The 20,524-nt window shown below is 37.2% G+C and overlaps 1 protein-coding gene and 1 non-coding gene across 6 annotated transcripts in view; both read right to left on the bottom strand.

Annotated features, from left to right (window-relative positions):
- LOC125238863 (probable nuclear hormone receptor HR3) overlaps positions 1-20,524 on the bottom strand; it is a 243,604-nt gene that overhangs the window by 72,961 nt on the left and 150,119 nt on the right. The window lies entirely within an intron of this gene.
- On the bottom strand, positions 18,129-18,202 carry Trnas-gga. The gene has a single exon. It is a non-coding gene; the product is annotated as a tRNA-Ser (tRNA).

A 20,524-nucleotide genomic window follows, 5' to 3' on the forward strand; every position in this document is an offset into this window, starting at 1 on the left:
AGAATTGCAACGACTAGAAAAAACGGGAACAAAACGTACCAACTCCCATCATAAAACAATTGAATTTAAACTTTATTACAGATCAAATAAGTTTTGAATTTGGAATACTTCATCTGACGTTTTCGACTTTTCGAATCAGACAAGAGTTTCAAAATAAAAGCATATCAACTGCCATAATTACGACAATCAAAAGTAAACTCTACACATTACACAATAAGGTGGCATTTACAAATGATGGATAGTGATAGTTGCAACGTTTGGAAGTGATCGAGTTACGTTGACCCGCGATTTCGGCGGGTCGTCGGCCGGGGAACGAACTCCCGGTGGCTAGGGTTGCCACTGTCCGAGTTATTCGTCCTAGTGAATTTAGGGTTTTCACTAATAGTAGTGATCAAGGATTATACCAAAGAGGATCGAGTATTATAGAGAGTTACTGTCAAAGTAAAATGTGTAATCACAGTGCATAGACTGCCATCTCTCGACACAAGCTTTAAACTTTTGAAACTCAGTTTTGACAATTTGGCCCATATTGTTTGCTTGATATGTGTTCAAATGTCAAATATTAGTATTAGTGCCATCTAGCCAAGCGTTCCCCAAAGGTGTATACCTAACGCCATCTAGGTCACCGTACCTTTTACTCTATGGCTTTGAGCACAGAATTAGATTTACGTAGAAAAAACAAGTTCATCTATTTGTATGGCGGCCGAGCGTGTCAGATTTTGTACTGAAGTTGTTACTTGCCTGTGATTTTAAATATGTCTCAGGCCCTTGAGTGTTCATAATTTTTGTGTTGTATCAATTAAATATCACGTAACGAGGCATTTTTAATGTTTATATTGACTTCAACTTACAAAAATTTACGCCCGAAAGCTGCAAGTTGCGATCAACGACGGACAACTCAGTGGATTTCACTGAGTTCATTTGACACGCTAAGTAGATACATTTGCTTGATCTATGGTATATATGACATCTATGGCTTTGAGGTACGTTTTTTTCTTAGACTTTATCCGTCTATACGGAATTACATATCTTTGTACTAGTCTTTGATTATACTTATTATTATTGGGATTAATTGTCAAAGCGGACCCCAGGGTCCCATGAGCCATGGCAACACTAAACTATCCTATTTTCTTCTGGCAACCCTATTTACAGATCGGGCGTCCGGCGAATCGATCGTTCTCGCAATTGATGCGTTTCCGGCACCTTCCGGTTTTATGGCCGCACACGGTAAGAAAAAAACTGACTTTATGGCCCCACACGGCAGGAAAAAAGTACTTTATGGCCACATACGAACGTTAAGAAAAATAATGAGCCTACTCACATAAAATCAAAATCTTAGGATCGGTACGCAAACATGGAAAATGTCTTTGGGGCCGACCACAGTCTAACATTTTGCGTCACGCAAAATTTCGATATTTTTTTTATTATAGCAGCAAACGAGCAGTAACTGCATGCAGTCATGGCTGTCCATGGACATCAGAAACATCAAGAGAGCCACTAATGCGTTGCCGAACTTTCAGAACCCTTTTTATCCCCTCATCATGTTTTTCTGATTCCCATTTGGACTAGTCCATAACCGAATTCGGTTTCCGCCTGAAATCCGGTTTCGGTCAACCACCAGAATGTATGCCACACGAATTTCTTAATAACCAATATATTATTGTTCTCGCTAGTAAACATAACCTAGTTCGAAACCAGAACAAGTTTATTTAAGAATTCTGCGTATCTTCGTGTCATTTATGAAGTCGCGTACCTCGTCTCGTGTTCTCATAGATATTTTGTCAAATTCGTACGCCATTCTAAATGACACGGTCATAAAACTCATCTGGGATGTTTTACTAGCGGCAAAATTGGATGGACACGAATATTGTTGTATACAATTTCATTTCAACACAGTGGATCGAGTGCAGAGAATTGCTGTCGAAGTAAAATGTGTAGACTGCGATCTCTCTACACAGGATTAAAGACTTGTTCATAAGTTTTGACACTTTTGACAAATGATAATTATGTGTTAAAAATTTCAAATATTATTAGCGCCATCTAGCCTAGAAACACCACGACCACACATTTCTTTCAATTGGTGGTTCCGAGGTACGATTTTTTCTTAGACTTTATCGGTCTATACGGAGTTATATACAGTCAACCAATTGGAAACCTAGGCCACTGTAGAACTATGTCATAGTGAAGTTATCAATCAGACTGTAAGAAATCTCTTACTGCTTGTCATTTTGACATGGTTGTAATGTGGCCTAGGGTTCCAATTGAATAGAATAGAATAGAATAAACATTTATTCGTGAACACAGGCAAGACAAAATACATATAATAACAACAAGACAGAAAGGAATGAAGTGCCATACAGTATGATCATACAATAGTGTTCTACAGCTACAACAGTCTGACTATCTAAGGACCTTAAGCTCCAAACTAGAATTTAAAAATCCAACATTATTTGCTTGAAATTTTTGATGACTCGTAGAATAACTGTATCCGGACAGTACACAGCTTTTTCTGTACAAAAAGAAAAGAGCGTACACCCATCTTAAAGGCCGGCAACGCACCTCCAACACTTCTGGTGTTTCGGGTGTCCATGGGCGGCAGTGATCGCTTACCATTAGGCGACCTGTTTGCTCGTTTGCCTTTTATAAAAAAAAATTATATTCCTTTTCTAACAGTAGGTACCATACTCTCCAACACTATATACTATCTAGGACCATACAGTAAGTTCAAAAACAAAAATCCAACACACAAATACGCGCGAACGCAGTCTCTTGACTTACTATCTGGACATAGACCTTAAGTGCGATTTCACATTATCCGATCCGATATCGGATGTCGGAAGGATTTCAAAGGCAAAAATCAAAGATGACGTCTTCAATGTCAATGAATAGATATCGGTCCTACATCCGATATCGGATCAGATAATGAGAAAAACGCACTAAGCCTTCACATCCCCACGAAGATTTAAAAATCGAACATCATGTTCCACGCACACATACACGCGACGCGCGTACGCAAGTACGCTATTACGCGTGTGTGCGCGTTCAGCGACCCTAACGCGCACTGGGCCAGCCGTTGACCTGCCCACGTGGTCGCGTTTTTGTTGCGACTCGGAAAAACGCGCGATTGTGCGCGCGATTTTTAGTCTATGGGATTAGGGAGCGATTTTATATGCGCATTTTTTCGCTTTGAGAGGCGATTGTTTGAGCTTTGACTTGGAAAAATGCGCGATTGTGCGCGCGATTTTTCGTGTCTATGAGTAGGTAGGTAAGAGGAGCGATTTTATATGCGCTAATTTTGAATTTAGCGAATTTTGAGCTTCGACCGCTGGGTTTTGTGTAAGGATTTTGTTAATAATATTTCTATCACTATTAGACATTGAAATTCGTCCTTAATCCTTGTATTTCAAAAATAGCCATTTTGTTGCCGTTTCCCACAGATTTTCGAGTACGGTCAATCGGGGTGGCTTTAAAACGCAGGGGCGACTTTGAAAATCTAGTTTTAAAATCATACTGTAAGTAAATTCGCGATTTTCTATGATACATTTACAAGAATATTTATTGATCTAACTAGTTACATGAACAGTTTCAGTAAATAATGAATAATGTTAATTTTGAAGCCGATCAAGTACCATCAAAGTAACCCCGATTTTTTCTTAAGCCACCCCGGTTGACGTACCGAAAACAAGTATTGCTTCATGTTCAGTAAGGATTTTTTCCCCTCACTAGCTCGGAAACACGTGTTTTGTCCTTCAATACCAGCGGGTAAAAACGCATTTTATCCACTAGTGGGTAAAGTAATTTGACCTTGAATAAAATCAAATTAACTGCTTTAAAGTTGACAAAAGTAGGTGAATCTAGTAATAAAGATGATTTACCACCTGTGGAACTACTGGAAGCAGTGATAAACGCATTTTTTGCGTTATAGTTTCCTCGCTATAGTGAAAGTTTTGTGTTACACTCGGGTGCAAATTTATTTTACTTCTCGTGTGTTAAAAAACTCGCAAGTTCAGGATTCTATTCTCGAACCACTCGCTTCGCTCGTGGTTCAACTATAGAATCCTTTCACTTGCTCGTTTTTCAATTCCACACTCGGCGTTAAAATACAACTTTGCCCCCTTGTATAACAAATAACTATTCTGGAAATCCAACTTTTTACCACAAGTATTTCTACTGCCTATTTATATTACACTTTACATTTCTTATAAAATCAATAAATTTTTTATAACGCTGTTACAATGATACATCATTAGCAACTTTACCGTACACTTGATGGTTTTTTACAACCAATTACAAGGCGATAACATTGTATGAGATAATGTTTGGAAAAAAGCGTGACATCATGTGTGTATGGAAAAGGCAAGTGCGAGTCGGGTTCTAGCGACTTATTTGGTTCGTAATTCAATATTTTGTATCGATACTGAAGAGATATTCAATTTAGTATAAACAGAACAGATCAAATATTAGGAAATATGTACTTTTTTTAAAATTATAAATGGGCTTACTTTTGGCCACAGACTAGCCAAAGGCAAAGACGTGGCCTACGATGGAGTGAGCTCGCCCAGCAGATGCCTGTTCACCCTTGATTTGAAGGTTGCCGGATTATTATGACATATCGCGAAGCATCTGGTTGAGGTAACTGGTGACCCTTCGGTCACCAGTTAGTCCAGTTAGGGTCACCAGTTACCTGGCGACTTCCTCGCACAACGTAGCAGCATTGCGATACAGCGAGTAAATGTCGCCAGTAACCTGGGTACAATGCCTCAAGGGCCTGTTTTAGACATTAGCTTGTTTTACATTTACATTACATTATGTATTTGTTTTACATTATGTACTTATTTCCTAATTCCATTGATCTTTATTTTTTTAATAAGTAACTGCCCGGCAGGTTTCATGCTGGTTACAAACCTTCCCAAAGAATCACTCTATTGATAATATTGTAAATAAATAAATATAAATATTATAAGAACATTCTAACACAGATTGACTGAGCCCCACGGTAAGCTCAAGAAGTCTTGTATTGTGGGTACTAAGATAACGATATACATAATATACAAATACTTATATACGTAGAAAACGTCCATGACTCGGGGACAAATATCTGTGCTCATCACACAAATAAATGCCGTTACTGGGATTCGAACCCAGGACCGTGGCTCAGCAGGCAGGGTCACTACCGACTGAGCCAACCAGTGAAAACCTTAAGAAAATCCTTTCAATACTTCTGAGTTTATCGTGAATACGCAGACAGACGCGGCGGAATATATTAGTTATTCTACAATATACAGTGATCATGCACTCGAAACCCATATACGTGAGATAGCTGTAAAACCCCCCAATCCGTCACTCAACGCCGCACGGTTTTCCGTTGCTTTCCCGAACTTCGACAAATTCGCCGGTCATCGCCCGTTGACCCGTCACTGTGCTTTTGAACCTGCCCTTAGGTTACCGTACCCTTGGGTTAGTGTACCGGTGTTTGAACTCGGGGTTGAACGGTGTTTCCGTAGATCAATGGTTTGGAGGTTAGACGCCATTTTTAGGGTTCCGTAGTCAACTAGGAACCCTTATAGTTTCGCCATTTCTGTCTGTCCGTCCGTCCGTCCGTCCGTCCGTCCGCGGATAATCTCAGTAACCGTAAGCACTAGAAAGCTGAAATTTGGTACCAATATGTATATCAATCCCGCCAACAAAGTGCAAAAATAAAAAATGGAAAAAAATGTTTTATTAGAGTACCCCCCCTACATGTAAAGTGGGGGCTGATATTTTTTTTCATTCCAACCCCAACGTGTGATAAATCGTTTTTTGATAATATTAATATTTTCGGAAATAATCGCTCCTAAAGGAAAAAAAAGTGCGTCCCCCCCCCCTCTAACTTTTGAACCATATGTTTAAAAAATATGAAAAAAATCACAAAAGTAGAACTTTATAAAGACTTTCTAGGAAAATTGTTTTGAACTTCATAGGTTCAGTAGTTTTTGAGAAAAATACGAAAAACTACGGAACCCTACACTGAGCGTGGCCCGACACGCTCTTGGCCGGTTTTTATATCTAAATATATACCGACATATCACAGCCGAAACCGTTGAATATGGAGATTCCAAATTTGGCACGTAGGTTCCTTATAAAGTGTAGAGGAGCACTTAGAAAGAATTTAAAAAATTCGCATCCTAAGGGGGTGAAGTGGGGGTGCAAAGTTTGTATGGGAAAAAGCTAGTATGTATATATATAAATGGGCTTACTCTTGGCCACAGACTAACCAAAGGCAAAGACATGGCCTACGATGGAGTGAGCTCGCCCGGAAGATACCTGTTCACTCTTGATTTGACTAAGTAATACCTACTCGAAAAAAAATCATTATACTTTATGTTTACATTTTTGTAGATGTTTGTGATCGTCGGAAATAAATAATAATCTGTATTTTTAAATAACATATAATTTAGATTTTTATGGAAGAAGGAATTACAAATAATTTCATAGGGTTTTTATTGATTTTTTCTTAAATTTAACAAATTAAGTATGAACGTGGAGTAAAATTCATGGCATAATACACTTATGTATTTTATTTAAATAGTAATAACCAGAAACACTAACCTATGGACCATTAATACTTAGTGTGCCATAACACTTCAGAAAATATTTTTTCCACTTGGATTCGAAATGTAATATTATAAATAAATACAAAAGTCTTGGCAAAGAATACCTTTTTGTACCCTTTGGTGTAGAAACTCTAGGTCCATGGAGCCCCAGCGCGAACAAGTTGTTCACAGAAATCGCGAAGCGTCTGGTTGAGGTAACTGGTGACCGAAGAGCTGGCGACTTCCTCGTTCAACGTATCAGCATTGCGATACAGCGAGGAAATGTCGCCAGTATCCTTAGTACAATGCCTCAAGGGCCTATTTTAGACATTAGCTAGCTTTTAAGTTTAGTCTTAGTTTCTTATATAATTATGTAAATATGTTCATGTAAATAAAGCTATACATATTTCAATAAATGCCTATTTTATCATATTACGTTTTGTACGTCAAAAGTTTTATGCCCCCGTAGGGTCATCGTACAACGAATAACCTTCAGGTTCATTACCCTATTAGGCTCGTCACAACAGAATCCATACTATTATAAATGGGAAAGTGTGTATCTCTGTTTGTTTGTCCGTCTTTCACGGCAAAACGGAGCGACGAATTGACGTGATTTTTTAAATGGAGATAGTTGAAGGGATGGAGATTGACATAGGCTACTTTTTGTCTCTTTCTAACGCGAGCGAAGCCGCGGGGAAAAGCTAGTCATCTATAAAAGGAATCATGAATTAAAAATGTAAGGATGACGCACGATAGAAAGGAACGGGGCGGGCCTATGTGTCAATTTCTTTTTCTCATGAAGTCATTCGTTCATTCAACCATTCATTCATTCATTCATTCATTCATTCATTCAAGTGATAGCTCAAGATCTCGTGACGATCTCTATAGACAAGTAAACTACAACGCGGTACCTTATACCAGGGATGTAACGGATGTGGTTTTAACGGAACCGGAAGCGGAAGCGGAAGTTTTGAATTTAGTTTAACGGAAGCAGAAGCGGAACCGGAACCAGAAGCGGAAGTTATAGATGTTAAAAACGAAATGAAAAAATACCACATAGGTATAACATAAACCAAAACTAATTAAATTACCTAGAACTTTTAGGTGTTTACTGTTCAGCCTGTAATCAGCAGTTTGAATCAGCCTTTAGGCCCACTTAGGTTTTAAAAACGAAAAGAAAAGTTACCTGATATTTTATCTTAAGTCCTTGAACTTTAAGATTGTTTGTTGTTTAGTAATCACTAAAAATCACATAAGAATCCTTTTAAACCTTTATTATGCCGTAAAAGGTTTTAGAAACGAAAAGAAAACTTACTCGTAGGTAGTATAATACGGGTGTGTAATGATTGGTATAACTTTTTTTGATATAGTAACATTTGATATAACAACATTTGGTATATATTTAATGGATATAATCAATCACTCATTTGACATAACCATTGTTTGGTATAACCACAAAATATCTACTTTTATTTTGTATAATAATTATTTTGTATAACACTTATTTATAATAACCGTTTTATGGTATAACTATCTATTGGTATACGACTAGTATAATATAAATAACAAACAGTATAAATCATTTCATGAATTAATTTTATTATTTTTGAAGGGATCACAGTTCTAACCTAACCTAACCTACTTTTCTGATAGCAGTACATATGTTTAAGGGTCACAGTTCTAACCTAACCTAACCTATTTTTTGTGGTAGCAGCGCGTTGTGTGTAGGGGTCACAGTTCTAACCTAATCTACTTTCCCGGCAAATGATGGATCTAATTAATTGTACAAAAAAAATATATTCTAACTGTGCATTAGACAGAATTTGTGTTATACAATTTATTTATTATCGGAAATAAGTATTATACTCAAAGTATGTTATAATAAATGTTATTCGAAAAAATGAACATTATATTAAATAAGAATTATACAAATTGTTAGTATCAAATGATCGTTATTACGACTAAAATTATATCAAGAAAAGTTATATCGATCGATACGCACCCGTATAATACAATCCAAAACTAACCAGTAAAAATTATATGTGTAATTGTTAGCACACAATTAAATTTTTAAATTAAATGGTGATTGTAAAAGAAGTAAACTGTATTTAATAAACAAATCTAAGGGGAGCTTCTAAGGGGATCGTAGATAAGCCCTGCACCACTGAATAGTTGTTCACTCGCTACTAACTAGGTGGACAGGGCAAATATTGGCGCGCAATGGAATGAAGCGATTAATGTTTAGTATCGCAGCACGTGGCAAGCGTGGCAAGCGGAGAGATGAGCGGATGATAGGTATAGACCTGTTGGTCTTTGATGTACGCCGCTCATGTCCCACCGTCGCGCTAGGTTCCGACATCCGTTATAACTTCCGTTTGAAAAATAACAGAACCGGAACAGAAGCGGATGTGTAAAACAAAACGGAAGTTCCGCAGTAACGGAAGCAGAAGCAGAACTCCGTTACATCCCTGCCTTATACCTTCGCATCTACATTATCAATCAATTTTAAGTGTCGTGGTTGATTCCGCCAATGTCAAGGTTTAGGAAGACAGGCGTTTTATAATAGGTGAACACAATTGGCCGCTCAACCCTACATTTTTCAAATTGCCGCCTTTTTTACCCCCCACGCAAAAACGACGGTGTGTTATTAAGTTGTGTCTGTCTGTCTGTGTGTGTGTCTGTCTGTGGCATCTTGTAGCTCCCGAACGGATGAACCGATTCAGATTTAGTTTTTCTTGTCTGAATGCTGAGTTAGTCGGGAGTGTTCTTAGCTATGTTTTATTAAAATCGGTCTACTATGTCGCGGTCGGGGGTTTTTCAAAATTGTAATTTTGTAGTGTTTAGGTTAGTTTGGTAAATAAGTTAGCATTGAAATAGTTATTTAGTGCCAAGATTTGGACCGTCTATGACAATGTCCAAGTAAATCTACAAATTCCAATGGTTTTACGTAGATTCTACGTCAGAAGTATTACGCTATATCTTAGATAGATATAGACTTAAAGGGTCAATGAACAGCCTTCAGGTTCGTAGTACGCCGGTCGTTCGCACCCCACGTGGCCATCTCAAACGCAATGGACTTTTATAGTTATTTATGTGACTCATGCATAATGAGGGCATTAAAACACGAGTTTTATTTTAATGCCTAATTTTTTATTTTATAAAATAAATAAATACCTATTATAGGAAATTCTTACACAGATTGACCGAGTCCCACGGTAAGCTCAAGAAGGCTTGTGTTGTGGGTACTCAGACAACGATATATATAATATACAAATACATAGAAAACATCCATGCCAGGAACAAATATCTGTGCTCATCACACAAATATGTAAATGCCCTTACCGGGATTCGAATCCGGGACCGCGGCGTAGCAGGCAGACAGATATCTTTTCCTGAGACATTGATGTTTTCTATGTATGTTAGGATGTATTTATCTAGGTATATAAGGTATAAAAAAAACGTGAAAACATAAGTACTTTGGCATTAGACAAAAGCACAGTATAATAAAGAGTACTATCGTACAGTATGGCCACTCCCGCTCCCCGCTGAAAGTGCCGCCCACCCCCTCTCGGTTACCTCACAGTTACCGCCTGTCAAAAAGGCGAATAGACGGCCTGTCATATTTCACTCATACAAGCATAGTACGCGTTCACCTACACGAGCATAAATTGTGTGCTAGGAACGCGCCTCTTTCATATATTTGATCGCCAGTGTCCGAGGTGTGACAAAAGCGAGAAATGTATGAACAATTTTTTTGCTATGTGTCTACAGATGTAAATATCTTGCCAAAGAACTTAATATACAAGAAAAACTATTGCAAATCGTGCCAAACTCACGTGACTACATGACGAATAAACACCACATACTTTTGGAATATTTTTAAAGTAGATTTTTAGCTATTTCCTTTTCAACTTATCAAATATACAAGTAAGATAGGTTTGACACTTTTTTTAAAGAAACATATCATCACTTCTTTAAAATAGTGTAAAAATCAAACATCACGACGAAAAAATACTCCATACATACAACGCACCTCTTAAAAAAGATCGCACGAGTTCGACCTAAAGTCAAAACCTCGAATGACCTCCAAAAAAATTCCCAAAAAAAAACTACAAATATAACATTACTTAAAAAGTTATAAAGTTTCATAACAATCGATATTTTAATGAAATATAATCGAAATACAAAGGTCATTGATCCTCGTACAGTTGAATGTGCCAAAATAAATATCGCCAGCGTAAGCTGACCCCTGGCGGTCATTCGTTGAACCGATGTTGTCATAGGTTGGAAGCACTTCCGTGCTTTGCGGGGGATCCATTTTTAATTTAACTTTTTTTTCGAAACTTAGGTCTTAAGTTATTCTGCCACCGTGTCCTTTGCGTTTTTTTTTTAATTATGAGGAGACTGTATATTTTTGGGTGAGGATGTTTTTAGCAAAGAGGTTGACAGAAATGAATCTTTAAGATAAAAGTAATTTGATATTTAAAAGGTTGAAGTATTTCTTATTGGCAATTGTTGTACATATCTTTCAATGACATTCAAATGTAGATCCCTAAGTATTGGTGTTTCACAAATTAACACTATTTCGGTTACATCACGACATTCAAGAGGTCAGTAAACTACATCATTTGGCGTAGGCACTAATGCCCTAATCCGCTTTTTATAGTTTTTATTTACGTAAAATTATCAAGAGAACGACTGCTGACCTCAAGGTCTTGTTTTACTCTATTAACCGATTTAAAAAAAGAATCTCTCCGTTGTAAAGTTCAAGATACAAATAAAGTTCAAGACGGACTTGTAGGGTAAAATATTCTCGTTTTCCTAAAACAAGATAAATTATAATTATCTGTTATATAATATTTTCTTGCTTCGTGATAATTTCATGATATTGTAACTTAATTTATTAATTTTATTTAGCTTGGCATGTGTATTTTCTTTCTTTGTAAATGACGATCCTCATTTGGGAGACACAATTATTTTTATTTGGAATCTATTATGTAATTTTTGACGATCATGATGAGAAGATAAACATAATTATGACATGTAGCAAATTTATAGTGTAATTTTTATCATGAAATAAAGAAATCTAAAATCTAATCTAAATCTAATCTTTGTAATTATATTATATAGACGGTCAACCGAATCTTGACACAAAAAGTAAACCTTCGCTCCTACATTCTAGCAGTAGACGGAGAGCTGGCAGGATTTTGGAGTAGGTCCTTGAGGCAACCTGGAAAGGTGCTCAGATGCTTCTCTGATCATAGCCAACATCAGGTCTGCAAGTCTGGCAGCTGGGGAGCGGGGCTTTATCGAGCTATGAATTTTTAAAGATTTAATTTTTTGAGGCCCAAAAAAGGTGTTTGAGGCAACCTGGAATTATTAAAAAGTGAAAATAGAGTTCCTCAGAAGTCGCATAGTATTTATGCCAGATCATTTGGCCGGGTCCTTCACCGTGCCAGAACGGTACAAAGTGGTAAAAAAAATAATTCCAAAAAAGGTTCTTGAGGCAGTCTGTCATTTTTACCAGTGAAAGATGAGGGTCTAAATAGCCATGGAAAAATAATGCCATGACATGAGGTGGGGTCCGTACCCTGCTATTCGATCTTGAAAGTCAATTTTTTAGTTTTTCGTAAATAACTCGTAAACGGTGGCCCACAGCAAAAAAATATGTTAAACAGAAAATATCTACATAAAATTTCCTACAAGAAAGGTTATGTACGTTTTTTCGATAGGATCAATATATAAATGGATAATTTAGTAAGAAAGTTTTTTTTAATCGATTACATGCTCCGTTTTTCGTTAATACCTCGTAAACGGTGGCCCACAGCAAAAAATATGTTAAACAGAAAATATCTACATAAAATTTCCTATAAGAAAGGTTATATAACTTTTTTCGCTAGGATCAATGTTTTAGTTGGAAAGTATTTTTAAATAGATATTTGAGCCGTTTTTTGTTGATAACTCAAAAACGGTGGCTTACAGCCAAAAATAATGTTAGACAGAATTAATCTACATAATATTTTCTACAAAAAAGGTTCTATAAGATTTTTCGCTAGGATCAATATTTTAGTTGGAAAGTATTTTTAAATAGATTTCATGGGCCGTTTTTTGTTAATAACTCGAAATCGGTGGCTCATAGCCAAAAATAATGTTATACAGAATTAATCTACATAATATTTCCTACAAGAAAGGTTCTATAACATTTTTCGCTAGAATCAATATTTTAGTTGGAAAGTATTTTTGAATAGATTTCATGGGCCGTTTTTTGTTAATAACTCGAAATCGGTGGCTCACAGCCAAAACTAATGTTTCACAGAATTAATCTTCATAATATTTCCTACAAGAAAGATTCTATAATATTTTTCGCTAGGATCAATATTTTAGTTGGAAAGTATTTTTCCAACTTCCCGGACCGCCGGCGAGTCGATCAGGGACGCTCCGGGCCTTAGGCCCTACGCGGAGCTCGGCCTTCGGCCTTCGCTTGGCTCGAAGCTCCACCGTCGGGCCTTCGGCCCGCCGGTTACGCTTGTTTAAGACACTTTTGTAAGGAAATTGTATGGGAGCACTTTATGCCCGCAGTGAAATTACTTGGATTTGGCCCGGGTGGGAGCCTAAAGGTGAGCTCCGTTCCTGCGGCCCTCGCGGGTCGGCCTTCGGCCTCCCACCCTGAAGCTCGCCCTTCGGGTTCGCGAAAATACTTGAAAAATTTATTTTGCCATAACGGCGGCCATCTTGGATTTTCGAAAAAAATTTTTTGACATTTGTATTCTAGGGGCCCATACAGCCGCATGCAAAATTTCAGCGCGCTCGGACCAACTTGAAAAAAAAAAGTCGGCCATTTTGAATTTTTTTGATGCAACTTTTTTCTACTCGGGCTCCTGTATGACATTTGATCGAGCACCCCCCGGCTATCTCTTACGGTTTAAAAGTTGCCATACAAAAAGTGGAAATTTTTTTCACATTTGTAGCATTTTTCAAAAATTTTTTATATCATTCTAATCTAGACCCTAGAGAGATTCTATGACCAAAATTTGAGCACTCTACGATAAACTTGAAAAATCTACAAAAAAAAAGTCGGCCATTTTGAAAAAAAAATAGCGGCCTCAAAAACTGCCCAGGGTTTTCTATGACATTTGGTCGAGCACCCCCCCAATATCTCCCCCTGTTTAGCCAGGCCGTCCAACATTTTTTGACCCAAGAGTCGCAGACCAGATTCCATATTTTTTCCACATGTCTCCCCGCTCCCTCTATACAAAGACACTTCGACCGTCGAAATCGGTTTAGCCGTTCTCCAGATATAGGGAGAGATTAGAAATCAGTGGGGTTGCAGCTATATATAAGACCGTATGCCTGTTTGCCACCCACGGGATCAAGATTTGTTAAGTCGCAGTATACAGCATTTCTCGGAACTATCTAGCTACTTACGAAAGCAAGGAGCGCCGGACGATCGAACGCAAGTCCGTTGTCTACGAGCGCTCGGCGCAGACTGAGCGGAGTGAGCGGGCCCGTATCAACACAGTGTATTTTATTCGAATTTCAGGTGCTTTAAAAAAATGACTGTCGACAGAAAGGTATGTCCTATATGTATATTTTTTTCTTATATGTCAACAAGAAGTTCTAGTTTAGGATAATATTATTTAAGAGTTACAATAAATGCAGGAATCGCAGGAAAAATACATAATGTAAACCTCTTTTTATCGAAAAAATGGGGAAGATACGGAAGGTTATTTATCCACCATTTCAAATAAATCTTAAAATGTCAAACTATGATTACCTCGTACAGCACGGGGAGCATGGTCGCGCGATAGATTTTATCGTCTATCGCGCGACCATGCTTCCCATGCTGGATATAACAAATAGGATTGTGATCATTTATTACCCCAAATAACATATTTAACAGCACAATCACGATTCTAAACGAGTGATCCCACTACGAAATTTGAAAACGTGTACCGAAAAAACTGATTTCTTTTAAGTATAAAAAGACATATTTTAAAATATTATATTATGATTAACTAGCTTAAGATATGTTCTTTTAGGAACATTATCAGTTTTTAGGGTTCCGTAGTCAACTAGGAACCCTTATAGTTTCGCCATGTCTGTCTGTCCGTCCGTCCGTCCGTCCGTCCGCCCGTCCGTCCGCGGATAATCTCAGTAACCGTAAGCACTAGAAAGCTGAAATTTGGTACCAATATGTATATCAATCACGCTAACAAAGTGCAAAAATAAAAAATGGAAAAAAATGTTTTATTAGGGTACCCCCCCTACATATAAAGTGGGGGCTGATATTTTTTTCATTCCAACCCCAACGTGTGATATATCGTTGGATAGGTATTTAAAAATGAATACGGGTTTACTAAGATCGTTTTTGATAATATTAATATTTTCGGAAATAATCGCTCCTAAAGGAAAAAAAAGTGCGTCCCCCCCTCTAACTTTTGAACCATATGTTTAAAAAATATGAAAAAAATCACAAAAGTAGAACTTTATATAGACTTTCTAGGAAAATTGTTTTGAACTTGATAGGTTCAGTAGTTTTTGAGAAAAATACGAAAAACTACGGAACCCTACACTGAGCGTGGCCCGACACGCTCTTGGCCGGTTTTTTTTTAATAATCACTTAAGTATAGTTTCTTTATAGTTTTGAATGAAAAATGTTACATTTTGCAAAAACCGCTCTTCTTTAGGAATAAGGCCTCTTAACCTTGGTTGATTCCGTTTCGCGCTACTTAGATAGAGGGATGCAGGTGGACGTGCTGTACTTTGATTTCAAAAAAGCCTTTGATCGCGTAGATAACGACGTACTCTTAAGCAAATTATGCAGCATTGGTTTCTCGCCTAAACTGCTTTGCCTTTTTGCTAGTTATCTACGTGATAGACGGCAATATGTGCAGCACGGATGCTTTGTGTCGAGTGCCTACCCCACCCGTTCCGGGGTCAGTCAGGGCTCTATTCTGGGTCCTCTGCTCTTTGGTGTTATGGTCAATGATCTGGCCTTGGTGCCTAAGCATGCGCAAGCTATGCTGACGACCTGAAACTAATTTACAGGGTCCAGGAAGATTCTGACTTACAATCTTTACAAAGTGATATTGATCGGGTTTATGAATTGAGTCTTGTAAACAAACTTCTGAAACTTCAGTTCAATGTTGACAACTGTGCGGTTATTACTTTTTGTAAAGCGCGTAGTCCCCTATGTAGGCAGTATCTCCTGGGGTGGAAACCCATCGCCCGTGTCACATCGATACGGGACTTGAGGGTTGTTTTAGATTCCCACCTTAACTTTCATGAGCACATGACAATGCTTGCTGCAGACTGTTACCGCAGGCTTGGGTTTGTTGTCCGCAACGCCAAAGAATTTGACAATCCCAGGGACATAAAGCTTCTTTATACTGCCCTCGTGAGAAGTAAGCTTGAGACAGCCTCAGCCGTTTGGAATCCCCATGAAGCGCTCTACATCCTGCTGCTCGAAAAGGTCCAAAAAATATTTTTGCGTTTCTTTTATAAAAAAATGTACGGGTATTACCGATTCTTGTACCCAACAAAATTCCTTTTGGGGACGTTGGGTTTCTTCTCGTTAGAAGTTAGGCGTAATGTCGTGCTGATGTCTGTTGCATGTGGTATTTTGAAGGGGAGTCAGATTGCCCGGTTTTAGTATCCCAGCTGGTCCGTCTATTTGTTCCCTCTGTGACGAAATATGCTTTTCGTGAATGTAGGCACCCCCTACTGGCGGTGCCGGCCGCTCGAACCGTGTTTTGCCGCAAGTGACCGCTAGTTCGTGCACTGCAAATAGTGAATGAGTTTTTAGACGTGGCACCTAATGTTGATATTCTTGCGAGCAGATGGGCGTTTATACGTGACGAATGCATGAGGTTTTGTGTGGGATTGGATGCTAGGCCTTCATCTGTTATTTATTAGTTATGTTATGGTATGTAATGTTTTGATTTTGCTGTTTATTTAATATTTAATTTTGTGCTACTTGTTGTAATGTTTATTTAAAATTCACGGTGCTTTAGTTTTGTATACTGTCATACTGTGTAATTTTCTTTGTGTAAATAAATAAAATAAATAAATCTATTTAAATATTATTGATCCTAGCGAAAAAACGTACAAAACTTTTATTGTAGCAAATTTTATGTTTGTTATTCCCGTTGAAGATTGATTTAGCTGTGGACCACCGTTTTCGAGTTATTTGCAAAAAACGGCTCGTGTAATCTATTTATTGGGTTGGTAAGAAAGTAATGAGCGAATCATAACCAATATTGTAATTTTTATTTAATTTATTATTTTAATCATTTATCAAAAATATAACGGCCTTCGTTATCTACTACTTGTCTCCATCGTTCTGGTAAAGAATGAATAGCATCGGCGAAGAAGTTCTTAGGTTTAGATTCAAAAAACTCAGCTATGTACTGTCGTAGATGGGCTTGATCATCGAAATTTTTTTCATTCAAGGCATTGCTTAGCGATCTGAACAATGCGTAATCCGTAGGTGCCAAGTCTGAAGAGTACGGTGGATGAGGTATCACTTTCCAACCTAGCTCCAATAGCTTTAGCCGAGTCATTTTTGCAATGTGTGGGCGAGCATTGTCGTGTAAGAAAAAACTTTAGCATGCTGTGGACGATTCTGACAGATTTTTTGGTTTAAATTTTCAAGCTGATTACAGTATACTGATGCGGTAACAGTCATTCCACTTGGTAGGAGTTCCCAGTGAATAATACCATGAATATCCCACCAAACGGACAGCATAACTTTTTTCGGGTGAGGCTCTGTTTTTGGTGCCTCTATTCCTTTTTCGTTTGGAGCTAGCCACTGACGTTTGCGTGTGTGATTTATATATAAGACCCATTTTTCATCTCCAGTGATAAGATGGTCCAACCAGTTGAATGTGCGGCGAAAAGACAGAAGTTGTATGCGTATATCGGCACGGCGGTTTAGTTGATCTCTATCAAGTTCGTGCGGTATCCAAACACTGTATTTGTAGTTTTTTCCCAACTCGTGTAAATGTGTTTCTATGGTGACATGAGAGCGGCCTAACTCGGTAGCAAGAGTACGACTCGTTAGCCTCGGATCTCCTTCAATTAAGGTTTTTAATTTGGCTACATCAATCTTCACCGGTCGACCAGACTTAGGTTGATCTGATAATGAAAAGTCGCCACTACGAAACCGCTGGAACCATCGTTTCACCGTGGCCTCAGACACAACTTCAGGAGCAACACGCTGACATATATATTACGCACTGCTTCGGCGGCTGAATGGCCAGACTGAAATTCATATAGTAAGCAATGCCTTACATGCACTTTTAATTCGTCCATTTTCTTCCTTATATTAGCTCGGCGACAGCTAGTGAATGACTGACGAGAAACTGTGCGACTCGCCCTTTATATACATTCGACCATAGAAGATTCTAGAACTCTCTCAAAAATTTTACGTGGAATTCAATCGATCGCTCATTACTTTCTTACCAACCCAATAAAATACTGTCCTATTAAAATATTGATCCTAACGAAAAATCTTACATAACATTTTTATATTAAAGGAAAAAATGGAAAAATTTACGCTTCCGGCGGGACTTGAACCCGCACCATTTTTGCAATCCGTGCAATGCTCTTACCAATTGAGCTACGGAAGCCACGCCGGACTTCGCAAATCTTTCCATGCCTTTCCTTTTTTACACGTCTTAGGGTGACGTATAAAAATGTTTAGAATCGTTAGCAGACGTTACTGCTTAATAAAAAAAAATTAATCTTACATAACGTTTCTTGTAGCAAATATTATATAGATTATTTCTGTTTAATATTATTTCTGGTAATGGAGCACCGTTTTTGATGTTATTAACAAAAAGCGGCCCATGTAATCTATTTCAAAATACTTTCCAACTAAAATATTGATACTAGCGAAAAAACGTATAGAACCTTTCTTATAGGAAATTTTATGTAGATTTTATTCTTGTGAACATTTTAATTAGCTGTGGGCCACCGTTTACGAGGTATTTACAAAAAACGGCCCATGAAATCTATTTAAAAATATTTTCCAACTAAAATATTCATCCTATCGAAAAATCTTATAGAACCTTTCTTGTAGGAAATATTATGACGATTAATTCTGTATACCATTATTTTTTGCTGTGCGCCACCGTTTTTGAGTTATCAACAAAAAGCGGCCCATTTCAAAATACTTTCCAACTAAAATATTGATTCTAGCGAAAAAACGTATAGAACCTTTCTTGTAGGAAATCTTATGTAGATTTTTTTCTCGTGAACATTTTATTTAGCTGTAGGCCACCGTTTACGAGGTATTTACAAAAAACGGCCCATGAAATCTATTTAAAAATACTTCCCAACTAAAATATTGATCCTAGCGAAAAATATTATAGAACCTTTCTTGTAGGAAATATTATGAAGATTAATTCTGTGTAACATTAGTTTTGGCTGTGAGCCACCGATTTCGAGTTATTAACAAAAAACGGCCCATGAAATCTATTTAAAAATAATTTCCAACTAAAATATTGATTCTAGCGAAAAATGTTATAGAACCCTTCTTGTAGGAAATATTATGTAGATTAATTTTGTGTAACATTAGTTTTGGCTGTGAGCCACCGATTTCGAGTTATTAACAAAAAACGACCCATGTAATCTATTTAAAAATACTTTCCAACTAAAATATTGATTCTAGCGAAAAAACGTATAGAACCTTTCTTGTAGGAAATCTTATGTAGATTTTTTTCTCGTGAACATTTTATTTAGCTGTAGGCCACCGTTTACGAGGTATTTACAAAAAACGGCCCATGAAATCTATTTAAAAATACTTCCCAACTAAAATATTGATCCTAGCGAAAAATATCATAGAACCTTTCTTGTAGGAAATATTATGAAGATTAATTCTGTGTAACATTAGTTTTGGCTGTGAGCCACCGATTTCGAGTTATTAACAAAAAACGGCCCATGAAATCTATTTAAAAATAATTTCCAACTAAAATATTGATTCTAGCGAAAAATGTTATAGAACCCTTCTTGTAGGAAATATTATGTAGATTAATTTTGTGTAACATTAGTTTTGGCTGTGAGCCACCGATTTCGAGTTATTAACAAAAAACGGCCCATGTAATCTATTTAAAAATACTTTCCAACTAAAATATTGATTCTAGCGAAAAATGTTATAGAACCCTTCTTGTAGGAAATATTATGTAGATTAATTTTGTGTAACATTAGTTTTGGCTGTGAGCCACCGATTTCGAGTTATTAACAAAAAACTGCCCATGAAATGTATTTAAAAATACTTTCCAACTAAAATATTGATTCTAGCGAAAAAACGTATAAAACCTTTCTTGTAGGAAATATTATGTAGATTAATTCTGTCGAACATTATTTTTGGCTGTGAGCCACCGTTTTTGAGTTATCAACAAAAAACGGCCCAAATATCTATTTAAAAATACTTTCTAACTAAAAAATTGATCCTAGCGAAAAAAGTTATATAACCTTTCTTATAGGAAATTTTATGTAGATATTTTCTGTTTAACATAATTTTTTGCTGTGGGCCACCGTTTACGAGGTATTGACGAAAAACGGAGCATGTAATCGATTAAAAAAAACTTTCTTACTAAATTATCCATTTATATATTGATCCTATCGAAAAAACGTACATAACCTTTCTTGTAGGAAATTTTATGTAGATATTTTCTGTTTAACATATTTTTTTGCTGTGGGCCACCGTTTACGAGTTATTAACGAAAAACTAAAAAATTGACTTTCAAGATCGAATGACAGGATACGGACCCCACCTCATGTCATGGCATTATTTTTCCATGGCTATTTAGACCCTCATCTTTCACTGGTAAAAATGACAGACTGCCTCAAGAACCTTTTTTGGAATTTTTTTTTTTACCACTTTGTACCGTTCTGGCACGGTGAAGGACCCGGCCAAATGATCTGGCATAAATACTATGCGACTTCTG

Source organism: Leguminivora glycinivorella, chromosome 24, assembly GCF_023078275.1.
Source record: "Leguminivora glycinivorella isolate SPB_JAAS2020 chromosome 24, LegGlyc_1.1, whole genome shotgun sequence".
NCBI classification, from domain to species: Eukaryota; Metazoa; Arthropoda; class Insecta; order Lepidoptera; family Tortricidae; genus Leguminivora; species Leguminivora glycinivorella.